At 40.1% G+C, this 20351-nt stretch overlaps 1 protein-coding gene and 1 pseudogene across 1 annotated transcript in view; both read left to right on the top strand.

Annotated features, from left to right (window-relative positions):
- The window catches only part of NUBPL (NUBP iron-sulfur cluster assembly factor, mitochondrial), a 286873-nt gene that overhangs the window by 9261 nt on the left and 257261 nt on the right, over window positions 1-20351 (top strand). The gene's annotated exons all lie outside the window — the stretch shown is intronic.
- Window positions 8965-9038, top strand: LOC130042195 (uncharacterized; annotated as a pseudogene).

Here is a 20351-nt window from a genome sequence, read left to right as displayed (position 1 = left end):
TTTCGGTGAAATGGTATCACCCTGCCGGACCCCTCTCTTGACATCAATGATTACTTCTTTGTAGAATGGTGAGATCCTGGTAGTGAATCTGTAATACAGCTCACGGAGGATCCTGATGTATTGAGTTTGAATACCCTGATTGGCTAGGGCTTCAATGACCGCTTCCATCTCAACAGAATCAAAGGCCTTCTTTAAATCAATGAACGTTAGACCGAGCGGCATCTTGAACTCCCGAGAAACCTCAATGAGCTTGGTTATTGTGTGGATATGGTCAGTGGTGCTGAATCCTTTGTGGAACCCGGCTTGCTCACATGGTTGTCCTTCATCTAGTGTTCTGCCAGTCCTATTCAGGATGACTCAAGTGAATAGCTTGTAGATGACACAATAGGCAGATCAGGCGATAGTTGCCAGTGTTGTGGATGTCTCCCTTCTTGTACAGTAGTACAGTCCTGCTGATTTTCCATTGGGACAGAAACTTGCTTTGAGACAGGTAGCATGTGAAGAGCTGAGCCAGTGTATTGATGAGTACTGACGGCAGGTTCTTCAGGCGTTCAGGTCTGACCTTGTCTGGGCCAGGTGCTGTTCGTTTCTTTACCTATGGCATGTCGGATTTCAGAAGGGAAATCTGTCATTGGGAACGACATATCCATCCTGTGGAATTTGGTATGTGGGCAGGTGGATGTGGCTATCAAAGAGATCTGAGTAGAAGTTATGGATAATCTTCTCCATTGCCCTTCTGGAAGATGTGATAGATCCAAACATTAGCCAAGCAGCACAAATGCTGGCCGACTTCGACTGTGAGTGTGGAAAGGTCGGATTCCAGCTGAATCTCACGAAGACAATGTTTATGAGAAACAGTCTCGTTCCTGACATTCCATTCACTCTCAATGGAACGACCATCTCTGAATGCAACAGTTATGTATACGTAGGTCGAGAAGTCAACATGACGAATGACCTGGCACCCGAGTTGTGAAGTAGGAAGAGAGCAGCTTAGAACGCCTTCAAGAACGTTGAAGAAATAGCTAAGAGGACAAAGAACCTCCAGCTCCGGGCACAGCTCTTCGATTCTACTGTTCTTCCTGCATTAATATATGCCTCAGAGACCTGGGCCCTACGAAAACAGGATGAGAACTCTATTCGAGTCTCCCAAAGAGGAATCAAAAGAGCTTTGCTTGGCATATCACGCTTCACTCAAATGAGAGAAAGAATCTGGAGTTCCGACTTCCATCGATGGTCAAGAATCAGGGACACTGTCTTGTTTGCCAAGGGGTCGAAAATCAGATGGGCTGGACATGAAATGAAATTTGGAGATGACCGCTAGACTAGAGCTGTTACCAACTGGATTCCACCAGACGTCAAGACCATGTGACCTCCCACCTACAAGATGGTCAGATCTCTTTATCAAGACCCTGAATGGTTGGTTTGAGGCTCTTCGTGTTCCTAGAATGAACAGACGCCATTGGGCTATACTAGCACACAACAGGGAGGAATGGAGATATTACTGGTGTCCGTTCGAGCAAATTGATGATTAATGGGAAGTCAAGTGATCAAGTGATCAAGTGAGATACTACTTGATTCTACTTATGCTCTTTTCATTTTATACTCTTTACCCAATAAAGAGTATAGTCTTTATTATGATTTAGTCTGTGAATCTTTTGGGATGTAATCATTTTGGTCTTGTTTCTTTCTTTCATTCTCCATGCTGGTACATTGTGTGCTGATGGTAAATGTTGGTAATGACAGTAAAACCTGTTATGCGAAGGGTTAGCTCAGGAATATACACACACAAACAAAATATAAAATACATATACGATGAAATATATATTGGCAAATTCTGAGTGTTTGTTCAGTTTGCTCCATTCTGACTTGTGCTTTACTCCCCACCCCACCTCCTCAAATAAGCGTAAGAGTAAAAACCTAAATTTTTTACTGTATGGGAAGTATTCAGTACACTACCTAACAGTAACTTCTATATCACTTTTTAGTATTGGTAACTGAATAAAGTATTTTTGTAAGCAGTATTTTAAAACCAAAGTTTTAGGCATTTTAATCAAAATTTTTTTCATTGGTTTTGGGTTACATCTGGCAGTAGTTAGGTCTTAATTCCTGTTACTCCTGGATCTGACTTCCAGGATCATTCCTTGCAGTGCTCTGGGAGCAATATGGAACTTGATTGAACCTGGGTCAGCCTTGTGCAAGGCAAGAACCCTCTCAACTGTACTATCTCTATAGTTCTATTTTAGCAAGACTCTCTCTCTCTCTCTCTCTCTCTCTCACTCAACTTAGTCATCATGAAGTTAAAACAACACCAAGTTGTTCATGGTTGGGTTTCAGATATACAGTGTTCCACACCAATTCCTTCACCAGTGTTTACTTCCATCCATCAGTGTCACCAGTTTCCCTGTTGTGCAAAATTCTTAGGAGTTTATACTCATTTTGCATTGCTAGTCTGAATCACTAACTAAACTTTTAATTATACATAAAAGAAAAGAAAGCTGTTATCTTCAAAGAGTTTGTGGTTTTTTTTTATTGACGTTTATCTTATCTCAAAATATTTATTTTTTCTCATGACCACATTCCATCTCTACACTTGCTCTTTGCGGAGTGTTGCCTTTTTCACATATTCTAGAATTGAATCTTTAAAGATAATTAGAGTCATCTTAAGCCTTTGAACTTCTGCGGTCATGTTAGGAGGAAAAAGCAGAATGCTTTAGTTCAAGATTAAGATTTTGGTTTTTGAAAAGTTCAACAGTCTTGGAACAACATACTCTGTACCACCATTTTAACACAGATCTTCATGAATAGTTACATGTGTTGTAGGTCACAGTCTAGTTTGGTGTTTTCCAAGGTCCAATCTACCACCCACTCCCTGTTGGGCAGAGGGGGTTCTGGAATGATTGAGGTGGGTAGCAGTAGTCTTTGGTGCAACTGGGGGGCTTGACTGGGCGTTTTTTTTTTTTTTCCCTGATTTAAAGAAGGTGGATTTTCAGGGGGTTGCTGAGTAGCTGTTGTTGTTGTTGTTGTTGTTTTTGTTGTTTTCTTTTTCCTGAAAAGGGACTGTGAGCCAAATCAGTTGGGAACTTCTGATCCAACTTTTTTGGTGTTAGTGCTGGACTTGGGCTGGAGCGATAGTATAACAGGTAGGACGTTTGCCTTGCATGTGGACAACCTGGGTTTGATTCCTGTGCCCCTCTCGGAGAGCCCGGCAAGCTACCAAGAGTATTTCACCCGCACAGCAGAGCCTGGCAAGCTACCCATGGCGTATTTGAGATCCCAAAAACAGTAACACCGAGTCTCACAATGGAGTTGTTACTGGTGCCCACTTGAACAAATCAATGAACAATGGGAGGACAGTGACAGTAACAGTGACAGAGCTGGACTTAATTCTAGTTTTCCTTTTGCAAATGTATAACATTTGCCTGTACCTACCTCTGCAGGTTGTGAATACTTAAGTTGATAATGCATTTAAAACACTTAGCACAGTGTCTGCAAATAGTAACAGCTGATAGGAGATGTCCTATACTCCAACCCCAAGTGCATTATTTACAGCACTGTAGCACTGTCCTCCTGTTGTTCATAGATTTGCTTGAGTGGGCACCAGTAGCATCTCCACTGTGAGACTTGTTACTATTTTTGTCATATCCAATATGTGACAGGTAATTTGCCAGGCTCTGCCGTGAAGGCAGGATACTCTTGGTAGCTTGCTGGGCTCTCCAAGAGGGATGGAGGAATCGAAACCAGGTTGGCCATATGCAAGGCAAATGCCCTACTCACTGTGATATCACTGTAATCTGAAATATTAGTTGTAATATTAATTATGATATGGACTTGGATTAAATATGGTTAAACCATTTATCTCATAGTTGCATATGGGAAATTCTGATTTACCATCCTAGTTCATATGGGTCCCATAATCTTTTCTTTAATGGTAAAGGGATTACACCATATTATGGCTGTTTTGGAGTGAGGGTATGGCCAGTGTTTAAAGTATACTTATTTTAGGGGGAGCCATGGCTCAAAAAGTAAATCACATGCTATTTGTCCAGCCTGCCCTGCAGTGACAAGTGCTCAGCAACTCTGTTTGGTATCTATTCAAAAAATTAAGTGATTATTTTGATCACTTGATCACTTGACTTCCCGTTAATCGTCGATTTGCTCGAGCGGGCGCTAGTATCATCTCCATTTGTCCCTGTCGCGTGCTAGTGTAGCCCAATGGCGTCTGTTCGTTCTAGGAACACGAAGAGCCTCAAACTGATCGTTCATGGTCTTGATGAAGAAGTCTGACCATCTGGTAGGTGGGCGGCCACGTGGTTTTTTGACATCCCGTAGAATCCAGTCGGTAATGGCTCTAGTCCAGCGATCGTCTCTGAATCTCATTACGTGACCAGCCCATCTGATTTTTGATGCCTTGGCAAACAAGACAGCGTCCCTGATTCTTGATCGTTGATGGAGGTCGAAACTCCGGATTCTTTCTCTCATTTGAGTGAAACGTGATACTCGAAGCATAGCTCTTTCAATCCCTCTTTGGGAGACCCAAGTAGTGTTCTCATCCGGTTTTCGTAGGGCCCAGGTCTCTGAGGCTTATGTTAATGCAGGAAGAACAGTGGAATTAAAGAGATGTGCCCAGAGCCGGAAGTTCTTTGTCCTCTTAGCTGTTTCTTTGATGCTCTTGAAGGCGTTCCAAGCCTTTCACTCACTTATGAGTTTTAATTTTAATTTTTTAATGTTTTAATTTTAAATAAATTGATTTACTTATGGATTCTTCCAGTTAGTACTCCATGCTACTTGGCTTGTTTGTGCAGACTTGAAGCTTTGATGTGCTGTTTTGGCCCAGCTGTGCTCGGGGCCACGAGGGTCATACCTAATGTGCTGAGGAGACCATACACTAGCGGGGTTTGAACTGAGGGCCCGAAGCATGCAAGGCCAGTGCTCTGGTCTATTGATTTCCCTCCCTGGCCTCAAAGTATCACTGTCACTGTCACTGTCCTACCGTTGTTCATCAATTTGCTTGAGTGGACCCAGTAATGCCTCCATTGTGACAATTGTTACTGTGTTTGGCATATCAAATACATCACAGGTAGCTTGCCAGGCTTTGCCATGCGGGCGAGATACTCTCTGTAGCTTGCCAGGCTCTTCGAGAGGGGCAGAGGAATCGAACTCAGGTCGGCCATGGTGACTGCTTGCAAGGCAAACGCCCTACTCACTGTGCTATCACTCCAAAGTATAGTTATTTTAAAACCAGAGGGGAAACTAGGGCAAGATATTTAGAGGCCCAATCAAAAAATTATTATCATATTATTATATTTTGCCTTTAATGTTCAGCATAATGATTTGTACATATTTTAAAAACTGTATGTATAGTTAATATCCCTTACTATATGTACATTTTTTTTGTTTTTTTATACAATATTTTTTCTTTTGTTCTGAAAAATTTTAAAATCTATTCTTTTCAACTTTCAAATAAGCATTATGAAAGTAGAGAGAACTCAAAGGGTTTAGTGGAAGTGGAAGCGGAAGTGGAATTGCATGTGGAAGTCCTGGGTTTGATTCCAGGTACCTCGTGGTCCCCTGAGCAATGCCAGGAGTAGCCTTGGGGTGCAGCACCGGGATTAATTCTCAAGCACAGAGCTGGGAGTAGCCCCTGAGCACAGACCTGAAACAAAATGTAAAAATATATAAGTACTGTAGTATTATTCATTATAGTCACAGTGCTTTACATTACCTCCTCATGATTAATTTGTTTTATAAATTGAAGTTTGTACTTATTGATCCTTTTAGCCCATTTTGAGGCTACCTGCAATCCCCACCCTCCAAGTCTATTCTTTGTATCTATGAGCTTGGTTCTTAATTAATTTTAGTTTTAGATACCACAATATAGATGAGATCATGTTGTATTTGTCTTTCTCTGATTTTACTGAGCGTGAAGCCCACTAGGTTCATCTCATTGTGATAACTGGCAAGATTCTGTTCTTTTTATGATGTTGTAATATTCTCTTGTTTATCTTTCTGTATATTTATGCACCTTTTTTTTTCTTTTTTGGGTCACACCCAGCGATGCACAGAGCTTACTCCTGGTGTATACACTCAGGAATTACTCCTGACAGTGCTTGGGAGACCATATGGGATGCTGTGGATTGAACCTGAGTTGGCCACATGCAAGGCATACACCCCACCCGCTGTGCTATCTCTTCAGCCCAAACCACATTTTCTTGCTCTGTTTATTGATGGGCACTTAGATTTCTTTCATATGGGAATAATATCTTTCATAACTGCATTTGAGTGAATAAATTTTAAGATTGATTTAGAAAACATTTGTAATTAGAGTAAAGCCTTTTCTAAAATTAATTTCTCTTAGGATGAGAAATGAAAATACTCATCAGAGTTGATGAATTTTCTTGCAAATATAATTGTAATCTACATACTAAACATTTCATACACATGCTATATATATGTATATATACATATCTGTATGCATGTAGGATTAGCACTGTATAATGAACAAACTTCTGATAGAATGCTTATTTTTTATTCATTCATATGTTGATTTTTTTATTTGTTCATTTATTCATCAAACATTTATTGAGGTCTTGTTATCTAGGTGCTTTTCTTGACAGTAATTTCAAGTCCTGCTCCTGTTTTTGTTTTGGTTAATTTACAGTCTTCAGTAACTTTTGCAGTGGATTTTCAGTACAATTTGCAGCCAGTGTGTGACTTGATGATTCTTTGACTTGTATCCAGTCAGCCTCTCTTTCCATTTTCCACAGATGTGCTTCTAAATCTTTTTTTTTTAATAACTGGTATTCTGGTTTTTTTAATTTTTTATTTTAATTTTTTTTTAATGAATCACTGTGAGATACAGTTACAAACTTATAAACTTTCGTGCTTACATTTCAGTCATACGATGATCAGGTACCCATCCCTCCACTAGTGCCCATTCTTTACCACCAGTGTTTCCAGAGGACCATACTGGATGCTGGGAATTGAACCTGTCTGTGTTGCCCGGGTACAAGATAAATGCCCTACTTGCTCCGGCCTCCCACAAGAGAGTTTTCTATGATCCCTTGATTTGGTTTGTTTGCATTTTCCTAACTGGAATTAAATAATGAATCTCACTGATTGTAGGATAGTTCTTACTGCATACAGTCCAAAATGCCTAGCTTTGTTCTTTTTTTGCATTTCAAACAGCTTTATTTCATGTTATGAAAAGAATATTTAATATTCTAAAACTAAGTTAAATTGTCTGGAAACAAAGTTTTACAGAGACCAAAACAGTATTCATGTAGATACAGTTATGTGGGAAGACCAAAGGGTACAAAAAAAGTAAATCACAAAAGTACAAGCTTATAGAGCTGAGGCCACAGTCTTAATGACGAGAAAAATCTTAGGATTCAAGGTACAAGACAAAAGTCATAATGATTATCAGGTTCAGGAGTTTGGAAGCCAGTGTAATGCTTCAGCTGCTGTTCCTTACTCTTTCTCTTAACTTCCATCATATTCCCTGCAAACTTATCTATATCATCTCCACTTCATTCTGATCATTCTGCCTGCTAGGAATGGCCCAGTGGAAACAGGGAACAAATCGCTGAACATGTCCAGCTTTCCTCTAGACTTCTGGACTTCACTCCCTCCCAAAGGACGCGATTCCTCTCCATTCTGGGCAGGGAATTCTTTCCCTTCTTCTTTTTTTGGGATTGGCGTTTTCGTTTTACTTGCTCAGGTTTTTCATCATCGTTTTTTCTTTGGATGTCATTGTTCCTGGGCCTATCCTTGCTGTCTCCGCCTTCGCCTTCTTGCTGTAAGTGCCCCTCGGAGACACTTGAACCCTCAGCCCCTGCGCATGCTGCTTTTCAGCGCCATCCCTGGAGCCAAAGGAAGTTGACACGTGAACACAAGCAGAGGATGGCGGGGTCTGACGCGGGAGGAAGGTGCACGAGAATCTTAGCTTTGTGCTTAAAAGATTCTTATGGCCTAATTTTTCACTCTGCAGTTGATTTTCTTCAACTGCTCCTTTGCATTGACTATTCCTTGCTTCCTTCATTCAGCTTCTTTCATTCTTCAGGTTCAGTATTCGACATCATTTCCTGTGATTCTGTGAGTCCTTCTTAGAGACTTCAAATCAAGTCACTTATTATTCTGTTGGCTTTTGTGCATGTCTCTTGTTATTATAGTGACTAATTTCCATTGGGAACTGTATCATAAATCATATGTTCCTGTTGTTTGACCTTTCATGATATAGTTTAGTAAATAATTGTTCAGTAATTGAAAATTAATTTTTTAGTGACTCACCGTGAGGTACAGTTACAGACTTACAAACTTTTCTGATTACGCTTCAGTCATACAATGATTGAGAACCTATCCCTCCACTAGTGCCCATTCTCCACCACCAGTGTTCCCAGTATCCCTACCGCCACCCCCTCCTGCCCCCCCCACCTGCCTCTGTAGAAGGTACATTCTCCTTCTCTCTCTCTCTCTCTCTCTCTCTCTCTCCCTCCCTCTCTCTCTCTCCCTCTCTCTCTCTCCCCTTTTGGGTGTTATGGTTTGCAATACTGGTACTAAGTGGTCATCATAGTCTACTTTTAGCACACATCTCCCATTCTGAGCGAGCCTCCAAGCAAAAAATTGATTTAATTTGAGTGAAAATCTTCAAATGTTTGAATATGTTACTGGACTTCCAAAAATGTCTACAGAATTATCAAGGAGTAAAGGTAAAGGTAAAGGTAAAGGCCCTCCCGTTGATCGTCGATTTGCTCGAGCGGGCCCAGTAACGTCTCCATTGGAGACTTTGTTGTTACTGTGTCTGGCATATCGAATACGTCACGGGGAGCTTGCCAGGCTCTGCCGTGCGGGCGAGATACTCTCGGTAGCTTGCCGGGCTCTCCGAGAGGGGCGGAGGAATCGAACTCGGGTCGGCCATGTTGGCCGCTTGTAAGGCGAACGCCCTACCGCTGTGCTATCGCTCCAGCCCGAAGATTAGCATGGCCCCTGCGCAAGGATGACACGCAAATTCGTGAAGCGTTCCATCAAGGAGTAATATTTTTAAAAATATTTAAATGGAATATATATATTAAATTGGAAGAATTATACTTTGAGAAGCTTTTAAGTAAGGCATTTACATTCTATCATTCATTTTGATTTTTGCTAAGACATCTATAATAAAACCCAAAAACTTACATTTGAAACTTTAATTCTCATGCACCAGAAAACTTAGAGACTTGAGCAAGTATTATATTTAAAATGTTTTGATAAGATTAAAGGCTTTGAGAATAAACTCGAAATCAGAATAGTATTGTCTTCAGTTGTGGCATTTTAAAGCTTTAATTTTGGCTGTGAAATATTTCAGTTTATGTTTTGTTCCAGCCTATTTCTTTCTTGTCAGGAGCATGTGATAGCTCATTTTGGCAGTTGCAGTGTGTGAAAGGGCTGGGGTCAGTGCTGCTGTGCAGAAATGGGTCAATGAGTGTTCAGATGAAAGGGAAGGAACTTTTAAAGAGTCTTTATTTATTGTTTGTGCAATAAGATGAAATAATTATAAGCTTGAACCTTTTACCATGTTCTAACTTCCTCTTCATTTCTCAAATGCTTTGCCAAATTAACCACATCAACCAATTTTACTGAAAATGAATTGCTGTTTTAATATGTAGTTCTTTGGAGCTTCTTCTTAAGAAGCTTCTTCAGAGACTCTCCTCTTCTCTGTTGTTTCCCAAAAGTTTTAAGTCTCCTTTGTACTTCTGTGAAATCTTAATCAGCTGCTTAAAGAGAGCAGGCAGCCTCCTCTACTTCAGTGAGTGATAAAATACAACTGCCTCTTTTTCAGCTGAGTTAGAGGAAAACTATCTTTCTGTTGCTTTAAAAGATGATTTTATCACTGTCAGCACAGATAACAAGGAGGGATTTTCTAAGAGCAATAAATGACAAGCTGGCTTATTGCCTGTGACTCTTAAACAAAGTAACATTCTTAAATTAAGGTAGCAAAGTACTCAAATTGTCTTTGAAGGCTGTCTTGATCCCCTTGTGTGGGAAAAAGATTGCTTCTCCTTAGATTTTTCCTGGGTAGAATGAAATTTTTCCAAACCTTGGAATAACCTTTGCTCTTGAATTTGTGCCAGGTTGTTATCTGGAATGAGGTGGAGTTTTGTGCCAGTCACCATGGAAACGGATCAGTGTTGCTCTGTCTAGTTTTACGCTCTTGGCTGTTTGGGGTCGGTTAAATAAGAGCCAAACAGCATATCAAATCTGTTCAACACATAGGTATTTTCTTTAAAAGTGGTAAAAAAATGTAACATACTTTAAGGAAGATTAGGATATCTGTCAGACTATTTAAAACAATCTGTGGAGCTGAAGAACATTCTGGCCAAGCAACATTTTTTTTTAATCTCAAAGTATTATTATGAAAAAAATCACACCTCCCCAAAGAATATGTACCCCCAGAGATCCTCATAGCACAATTTAAAAACTGTTGCTTGATAATATAAATGTTGTTTGAGAATATCACGAAACACAGGGATTGGAACCACAAAAAGTAAATAAATATCAGCAGAACCCTAGCAAATAACTATGGCTACATCTTGTAAGAAACATTAATCTTGAATGCACTTAATGCCATTGGTTTGTGACTTTTGTCTGCTGTCCTCTCTGTTAATGTATGTAACACAAGTAACTAACGCTGAATTTCCACATACTTGTTTAGTGATGGAGAGAGACTTGTTCTAGAAATTAAGGCCCGGATATTATTTTATCATACTATTACCAAATGAAATGTAGTCTAAGTGAAGGTTTCATCAACAATAACTGCTAAAAACATCTGTGAGTAATTAAAATGATTACGTAATCAGATATTATAGACATTAATAGTAAATCCTCTCAAATGACTAGTCTGTAACTAAGGTGAAGGATGGCTTTATATTCACAGTAATTTCTAGAAATATGGACCTTAACTGTAATTCCTGAATGGGGAATGTAAACAGAAAGAGGATCTGAATGAAACCTAGATTTTTAGCTTTTAAATTAGTTAATAATATTTATTTTTTAAGTAGCTATATTTAAAATAAGATACAACTCACCTATATGTATATTTACACCAACCTCATCTCTTAGCACCTACCATTCTCTTCCTATCTCTGAATTTTTTTATTTTTGACATCTTTTATAAATGGAACCATATAATATGTGGCTTTGCGAATGGCATATTTCACTTAGAATAAGGCTTAAAGGTTTATAATTTGTAGCATGTCACTGTCACTGTCCTCCTGTTGTTCATTGATTTGCTCGAGCGGGCCCAGTAACGTCTCCATCATGAGACTTGTTGTTACTGTGTTTGCCATATCGAATACGTCATGGCTAGCTTGCCAGGCTTTGCCGTGCGGGCGAGATACTCTCTCAGTAGCTTGCTGAACTCTCCGAGAGGGGCAGAGGAATCGAATCCGGCTTGGCCGGGCTGGCTGCGTGCAAGCAAACGCCCTACCACTGTGCTATAGCTCCACCCAATTTGTAGCATATATCAAAATTTTATTTCTCTTTGTGACTAAGTAATTGTGAGACTTGTTACTGTTTTTGGCATATCAAATACATAACTGGTAGCTTGCCTAAGTAAACATTCCTTGTATGGCCATGCCACATTTGACACACAAATTGATAGACATTTCGGTTGTTTTCCATGTTTTGGCTATTATTAATATTGCTTCTATGAATCTTGTATGACGTTTTGAGCAGATATGTTTTCCTTCCCCTTGAGTATGCCTATATGATAAGGATTTCTGTTTATATGAAACATGATGGTTTAGGAACTGACTTCTTACAAAGTAACTGTCCTGTTTTACATTCTTAATAATCGTATTTGAGGATTCCAAATCTGCTGTATACGCCGCAGAATTTATTATTGCTGCTCCTCCTCCCTGACTCCCAATTCGGCAACTAGACTAGATGTTTCAATATGAGGACCCAAGGTTGCGGTTCCACTCAAGCCCTGTGGTGTCAGACCACCCAGGCCTTTCTGACAGTGCTCGGCAGTGAGTCCTTGCTCCCCATGCCATCTCCCTGGTTCTGTTATTGTGTTTATGAATTCATTGTTAGTATTATTTGGGGGACAATCCTGGCAATGCTCAGGGCCGTGGATCAGTTCCTAATTGTGGAACTACCAGGACTTTTGTTCTGAAAAGGACCAGGAGGTGTCAGTTGGGCGGTTAACTTCATCAGGATGGTTGCATGAAAAGGCAAAGGATTGAGGATTTGGATGTGGGTCTGCTGAGGGTGGAGTCAGGCATGGAAGCTCCTGTTTTCATTCTTATCACTTGAGGCTATGCAATGCAGCTGCCTCTTATGTTTTTAATTTTAAGCTTGTTTTTAAAATTTATTTTATTTTTTATTGAATCACCTCATGATATACCATTGTTCATGATTGGGTTTCAGTCATGAGATGTTCCAATACCTGTCCCTTCACCTTATGAACTAGTCTAGAGCACGTCACGTCCTGGTCAAAAAGCCACTATATCATTCTCAGAAAGCAGAGCTCAGTTTCCACCAAAACTTAAGATGCTCTGCGTGGCATGTACCTGCCTAGCTTAACCTAGAAATAATGAAAACTTTTTGTTGTTGCCAAGTTGAGCCCACTGAGAGACTCTTGCACTTCCCGTGGTCCAGCTTCTGAGCTTATTTAGATTTTTGCTTAAATGTTTAAAGTGAGACACTTCTGGACAACTCTATCAAAAATAGCAACTCCCATCACTTCTATTTCTTCTCACTGCCTTATTGCTTTTCATAATTCTTATTACTACCTAAAAATAGTCATGTATTTATTATATCTCTTCTACTAGAAAAGCTATAAACTGCTTAAAGATAAAAGCTTGAACTTTTCCAATAATATCTCAGGAACCAGAAAAGTTCCTAACAGGGTAGTTACTGAGTAAATAGAAGAGAATAAAGTATATAAATAAGGTGTAAAATTAGAGCTAAACTCAATGGGCTGAACTTGTTCTGTGCATGTGGGAGACCCAGGTTTGATCGCCAGCACTGCATGCCCCCCTGAGCACTGCCAGGAGCATCCCCTCTCTGACGACAGAGCCAGGAGTAACCCTTGAGCACTGCCAGACAAGGGACCCAAAACAAACACACTCAAAAAATATGTCTGTAAAAGCTTTTAGTCATATGTATTATCTTCTATTCATACAAAGACTTCCTGAACATTAAAGGAAAGCAAGATACTTGAAACAACCAAGAGGAAGTCTTTGGGCTGGAGAGAAAGTATAGGGGCTCAACATTTGCCTTGCATGTGGCCAATCCTGGTGGTCCCCCGAGCCAGCCAGAGGTGGTCTTTGAGTACCAAGCCAGGAATAATCTATGAGTATTTCTGGGTGTGGCCCCCAAACCAAAAAAACAAAGCAAAACCAAACCAAACCGAGGAGACCCTCAGTCATTCAAGGTCCCATTTTGCCCTTCAATCAGAATCAACCCTTGCAAACAAACAGTATAATCAGTTCGTAGTATGAATTATATCTCAAAATTGAATATTACTAATTAAAAGTGGTAAAGGTAAAGAACTGATTACTTGGAAAAAAAATGAGATAACCATTTTCATCTACTAGAGTGGTTATACAAAAGGAGTAGTACAGCTATCAATCTCAAAATGTAGAGCACATCCAGCTAATTCCTCAAATACTCCCAGTGTTGCTTACTACAAAGATTCTCTCTCAGAGCACAGCAGATGGAATGAGGAACTGTGTAGAAGCCCACAAGACTCAGTGAGTAATAATTAGAGCATGGATGGCTCTGCCAGTTCCAACCAGATTTGTTATCTCTGAGATCAGTAACTTTAAGGCTACCATGTTGATGATGTTTAACGAGCTCATAGAAATGATGATAGAGGTAGTAGTCAGCAAAGAACAAGTATGAGCATGGAAATGAGAAAATTACAATCAGAATGACAGAAATGAAGGTAGGGTAGGTAAAATAAAAAGTTCAATAGAAAGTCTGCATTGCAAATAGCAGCATCTGAGGAAAAGATCAGTAAACTCCAAGACAACAAACTCCTTAGAAAACAACAGCAGATGGAAGAAAGTCTGAACTTAAATGAACAGCATACCAGAGACCTATGGGATGAGTTCAAACAGAGCAATGTAAGAATCACTGGAGTCCATAAGAAACAGAAAGGCAAACTCAATGAGGAACCACTAGTCAAAGAAATCATTCATAATAAAAATTTCCCAGGATTGGGACCCAAGAGATAGTACAGCAGGTAGGATATTTGCCTTGCAAGTGGAAGACCCAGGTTGAATCCCTGGCACACATAAGGTTCCCTGAGCCCTGTCAGAAGTGATCTCTGAGCACAAAGCCACTAGTAAGTCCTGGCCCAAAACCCAAATAAATAATTTTCATGAACTGAGAATGTGTGCATCCAGTTCCAGGAAGCTCAAAGGTTACTAGCAAAAACAGATCCAAATAGAAAAACTCCAAGACACATTGTAATCAGAATGCAAAAATTTAAAGATGAGAAAGAATATTGAAAGCAGCAAGGTAAAAGAAGAAACTTACAGAGGAGTTTCTATAAGATCCACAGCACATCTATCAAATGAGACATTGCAAACCAGAAGAGAATGGTGGGACATAGTGAAAAAACAAACAAACTTCAATGAACTGAAGACTTTACCAAGAATATTTAATCCAGTAAAATATCATTCAGATCTGAAGAAACAGTACACAGCTTTATGGACAGATACTGACTTAAAGAAATTATAGTTTTGAAACCAGTTTTTCAAGAAGTATTGAAAGCGCACCCACTGGTTCTCAGGGAGGACTTCTGGCAATGATCAGTGGACCACGTGTGGTGCTAGGAATCAAACTGCAGTCAGCCACTTGTAAGCGTCTTAATCCTTGTACTGTGTCTTTTACCCAGGTTCCATAAGTTTTTAAAGATAAAACTAGGAAGAAGAATTGTTGATAAATTGGATGTGGATGGTAAAGAGAGTGATAAGGTTTTTTTTTTGACACGGCAAATATAATTTATATAAATTTGCTCTTGTAACCATTTTGAATTGTATCTAGAGTTCAGTAGGGCTGGAGCGATAGCACAGCGGGTAGGGCGTTCGCCTTACAAGCGGCCAACATGGCCGACCCGAGTTCGATTCCTCCGCCCCTCTCGGAGAGCCCGGCAAGCTACCGAGAGTATTCAATATGCCAGACACAGTAACAACAAAGTCTCCAATGGAGACGTTACTGGGCCCGCTCGAGCAAATCGACGATCAACGGGAGGGCCTTTACCTTTACCTTTACCTATCTAGAGTTCAGTGTCATTTAGTACAATCACATGTCACCACTATTTTTTCCCAGAACTTGTCATCCTAAACTGAGAGGCAGTATTCATCTAACAGTGACTCTGATTTTGCCTGTCTGAAGCCCATGGTGACCCCAATCTCCTCTCCCTGAATTGGACTATTTTAGATTCCTCAGCTAAGTCATATCAGCTAAATGCAATAATTGGCTTATTGTGCCTGGCTTATTTCACTTAGCATAATGTTTTGAAGATTTATCCACATTATAGCTCATTTTCATTATTTTCTTTTTTCTTTTTCTTTTAATGTTCCTTGTTTCTTGTTTCTTTTAATCAAGTTGAAGCAAAACTTGATGAATGTTAGTGATATTTCCTGAGACAGAGAAGATTACTGGAGTTATTGGTGGTTAAAATTAGTTATCTCCCAGTGTTAAGGTTAAAATGCCTAAAAGAGGGTCTAGGGATGTGGCTTATATATGGTGGGGCACATGTCCTGCTTGTCTAAGGCCCTTGAATTTTACCCCTGGTGCCACATTACCCTCTTAGCAACACTGGGTTGGTATGGCCCCTAAATAATGTTGACATAAATAAAATGTGTTATAGACAGTACCATTGATAGGTACTGTCAATGAGTAGTACCAGAACTCACAGGAGAAGCTGGTGCTGGAGATTTGATTTTGGAGTCACCATTAGGTAGATAATTCTTCTTAATCTTAATTCAGGCTACTGAATCTTCTTTTAAGTTTCTTCAGAGGAAACTGAAAAAAAAAAAGTTCACCCAAAGTGAGAGTAGTTTGGGAAAATGGTGTTTGAGATATCTTTCTCTTTCTTTGTGTGTCAGGGGGGCTGGAGAGGATATCTCCTCAGCAGTGCTCAGGGGGCCTGGAAACCAGTCTTGGCAGTACTTGACCTGTGCTATTTCTCAGGCCCAGCAAGACCACCCCGTGGTGCTTAGGGGATCTTACATTGCTAGCAATGTAATCCCTGACTCCTCATTCCAGGCCTGTATACAGTCCTTTGAGCTGTCTCCCTGGCCTGAGAAATACTGATCAGTCCTCTGATCAGTATTACATATTAAGTTTCTAAGGAAGGAATTAATGTATTCTGAGATTTATCTAAACTGTTTAATCTGTAGAGTTAAAAAAATGACATTTGTTTTAGAAATTTAAATTGGTCTATTGCACATTGGTTTTCAGCACTTGATTCCTTATTATTTTACTAGTCAATTTCCTTATTTTCTTTGACTTAAAATATGGTAAGCTTTGTTCTTTTAGTAGTTCTCTGAGAATTTAAAAAAGTTTCCCCCTCTGGGTGATTTGGATACTAATTAGAGTGGTATTTCCAAAAGCTACATGGCTTAGACATTTTTATCATGGTAGGGACAATTTGAAAATTAATAGATGCCAGTGATAATACGATAGAGGGGCCTTGTTTATGAAGGGAGTGTTTTAGTGAGCAAACACCAGCTGTGCATGGCTGAGGGTGGCACTCATCCAGGGGAGAGTTGTTTCAGGGAAAATATGTGTGCTTTTTTTTTTTTTAAATAGAGGAGAGACTTTTTTAGTTTGACTACTGGTCTCTCTTTCTTTTTCCCAGCGGATTAAGTTTCAAAAGAAGAATCAAGCACTCTGATGGGGTGATGCTGGGGTGAAGGACATATCTGGAATAAGAGGGATGTTTGTAACAATACTGGGGCAGAACTTTCCCTAGACACAGTTTAGTAGGCATTTGATCAAGCACTAAAGATCCCAATCTTAATTTCGCTGTTTTTTTTTTCTGTTTAATGAGAATTTCTCAGCTAGTTATCAATTTTGTCTTTGCAATGGTTACACCACAGAGCTTGTGAACGTTAATTCTCTGAAAGAATTTTCCCATTATAAGTAATACATGTTTTGAGCATCAAATCTTTGCTAAAGTGTCTGGTGATAGAAATTGTTTTTTTTTTATCATGGAGTAATAGAAATAATTTAGTTTCATGTTACAAAAGGATATTATAAATAATCAAAAGAAAAAGGAAAACTTCAGAAACTAGAGAGCCTACCAAGTGTCATTTTTAAAGGAGGAAATTGAAATCAAGAGAGAATAGACTTGCTTGGAAATAAGTCCTAAAAATGGAACGTGAGTAGCTAAACATCTGCCTTTCACAAAAAAATCTCCTGCAAAACTGACACTTCTCCTTTTAGGCCTTGAGTTAGGGCTCTGACATTTTCATATTTGCCATGGAAATGATTTTGATAATATAAATGATGTTTTATTTTTATACATGATTAAATAGGGAAAATGGAAGCCAGCTGTTGTTGAAGTGTGTTGAATTTTCTTAGGAAAAATTGCTAGAAATGTGACATATGCAGTAGTGCATCAGAGCAGCCCAGAGGCTGTTGCTGAGGCTCCTAAAGCAGGCTGGGTCAGGTAACTGCTCATTTCCCTTGGTGAGTCTTATTTTTGACTCTTGTTCATTGCATCACATAGCGTGGGGTTTTTTGGGTGGTGGGGTGGGGGTGGGGTATTAATTCTTAGGAGTTTTGGGGAGTACCAGTACTGCGTTTCATGGTGCTTTGGAGGCTATGTGATGATGGGGATCAAATCCCGGGCCCTGTACAGGCCAGGCCTGTGCTCTAGTCCTTTTAGCTCTCTCCCTTGCCCCTGGCCTGTGGTTTTATGATATAGTTTATGGAATGCAGAACCCAAGACATTCCTTGAAAGTGTGTGTGTGTGTGTGTGTGTGTGAACTCCTTGCTCTGATGCCATAGTAGGAATTTTAGATAGAGTGGAGAGCAAGTTAGCTGTCTAAGTGCCATTGAATGGAAATTCTCTTGCCAAAAGAGCATTTAACTGGACAATGGTCCTCCTTCGAGGATTTATTTTTTTAATGGTAATAATTATTACTGTCCTGAATCCTAATTTCCTCTTGTCCCTTCCCTTTGTTGTATTGCTGTTGCTTTGTCTGGGGGTCGCAAGCGCACATGGTTGTGGCACGTTGCACACATGGCTGCCATGCTCACGAGGATCACATTCTTCATTGGTGCCTTGGATATTGCAGACCGTGCTGGGGAATGCACTTAACATGTGGGGTGGTGCCAAAGATCAAACTTAGTCTCATGCTAGCAAAACCAGTGCTCTACCACTGAACCACACATCTTTTAGCCAAATTCTCAATTATTCTTTCATCCTCTTTTCAGTCTCTGCCTTTTCTCCTCTGCAGCCCTCTGTTTTTAACTGACTTTTGATCCATACACAGTAGTACTGAGGGGTTACTATTGGAACATGGCTAGGTTTTTCCCGTGCCAGGGGATCATGAGATACCAGGGATAGAAACCCCAACTCCTGAAGGCAAATTCTGTATCCCAGTCCTTTGAGCTATCTCCCTGGCTTAGAATGAAAATTTCTGAAGAGCATCGACCTTTGTGCCAGAGAATATCCAATGCAAAGGGACTTGGTGAATTGGAGGAATCTAAGGAATGCCAGGGAGATAGCAGTCAGTGTGGGAGGCAGAGTTCAGTCTTGGAGACCCTGTCAGGAAATTCAGAATTCATCCTAGGAAGAATTGGAAGCAGATTTAGCCAGGGGCTAGACACGATTCCATTGGCATTAAAATGATTTTGCTATTATTGCACATTGACTGGAGGGGGATGTTAGAGTGGCCACAGGATAATGGTTTAGATTGTTACAGTAACTAAAGCAGGGCTTTGATTTTTGTTCTGGAATCAAAGGGGTATATTTTAGAGTTTTTCTGATAGCGTTCAGTTCTTGATAAAACTGTGTGCTTTTCAAAGGTAAGGCTTACAGTGACCCCAGAGAACCAATAAGAGGCAGAAGGAAAGGGAGGCTGTTCTAATAATCAGAGTGAGAGGTGAGAGTTGACTTAACTGAAACTGGCTGAAAAATTGGGGGTTGTTATTTCACAGAGAAGAATCCTGGGAGTCAGACGGCTTGGTTAAAGAAGCAGACTGTGCCAGGGCTCTGAGGTTGCATGTTTATGTTCCTTTCTGCTAAATACTATTGGGTGCTGAGAGGGTGATTTCTTCCTCTGTCACCACAACTAGGCTATGTTCCCTCAGCCTGTGCTGGTACAAAAATTTCAACATTTTGGTTGCTTCTCTGAGCAGGACTGAGGCTCAGCTTAATGATTCAGCACTAAGGGGTCCTGAGGAACCAGGTATCTGACATTTTCCCGGTTTGTAGCAGTAGGTGAGCTCCACCTGTGAAAGGAAGGGTGAGAGTAAGTGTTACTGTTGGGCAGCAACTCATGCTGTCCACGGAAGGTAATATCCTCTCAATAGACAAAAGGCGGAGGAAGAGATTCACTTCAGAGAAAAGTCAGAGGGAGAGGAGGAATCAAAGATGACTCCAGGTTTCGGTCGTCAAGAAAAAGAAGCAAATTCCATTTTCCAAGATGTGTTTCCCAATCTAATTTGTAAGTCTACAACTGTACCTCATGATGTCTCACTAATAAAAAACAAAATCGAATTGAGTCCTTACTCACCTCATGATTTTTACTTGAATGTTGGACTTGGTACTAAGGACCCATACTGATTTCACTTGCTGGTCATTGACTCTAATGGAACATGGACGAGGCAGCTGAACGTATTGTGCTGGGTTTTAAATTGTCCTCCCAGTCCAGCATTAACTTGCTGCCCACGAGTCACCTGGGAAACTTGTTAAATAATTCAGAGTCCCTGTGAAAATTGCTATTTTTAGGACTGGAATTTCACTGTAAATTTTGTTAACAAGCTCCCCATGGCGATTCTGTTGCACAGCTAGGTTTTAGTTTATTTGGTAAGAAAAGTGTGTACTTAGGTTTTAGGCACACATGAATTTGAATCCTAATTTGTCTCGTAGTAGCTTTGTGAACTTGGGCAAAAACACTTGACCTCTGAAAGCTTAGTCCCTCATCTGTGAGAAGTTATGCCATGATAACAGCCCCACCACTGACAGTGGCTACTTCACCGAGCAATGTGCAATGTATAGATAATAGGTCATGTGTCTAACATAAAGACTATCTGTGACTCTGTAACTGGTCTTTTAATGTGGTTCACCTCTAGTAAGTACTGACGTATGATTTAAAAATACAGACTTCCATACAGTGGCAGTA

This window comes from Sorex fumeus, unplaced genomic scaffold, assembly GCF_029834395.1.
Source record: "Sorex fumeus unplaced genomic scaffold, SorFum_2.1 ptg000098l, whole genome shotgun sequence".
NCBI classification, from domain to species: domain Eukaryota; kingdom Metazoa; phylum Chordata; class Mammalia; order Eulipotyphla; family Soricidae; genus Sorex; species Sorex fumeus.
The sequence above is the reverse complement of the archived record's forward strand: the minus strand, read 5'-3'. Positions and strand labels throughout refer to the sequence as shown.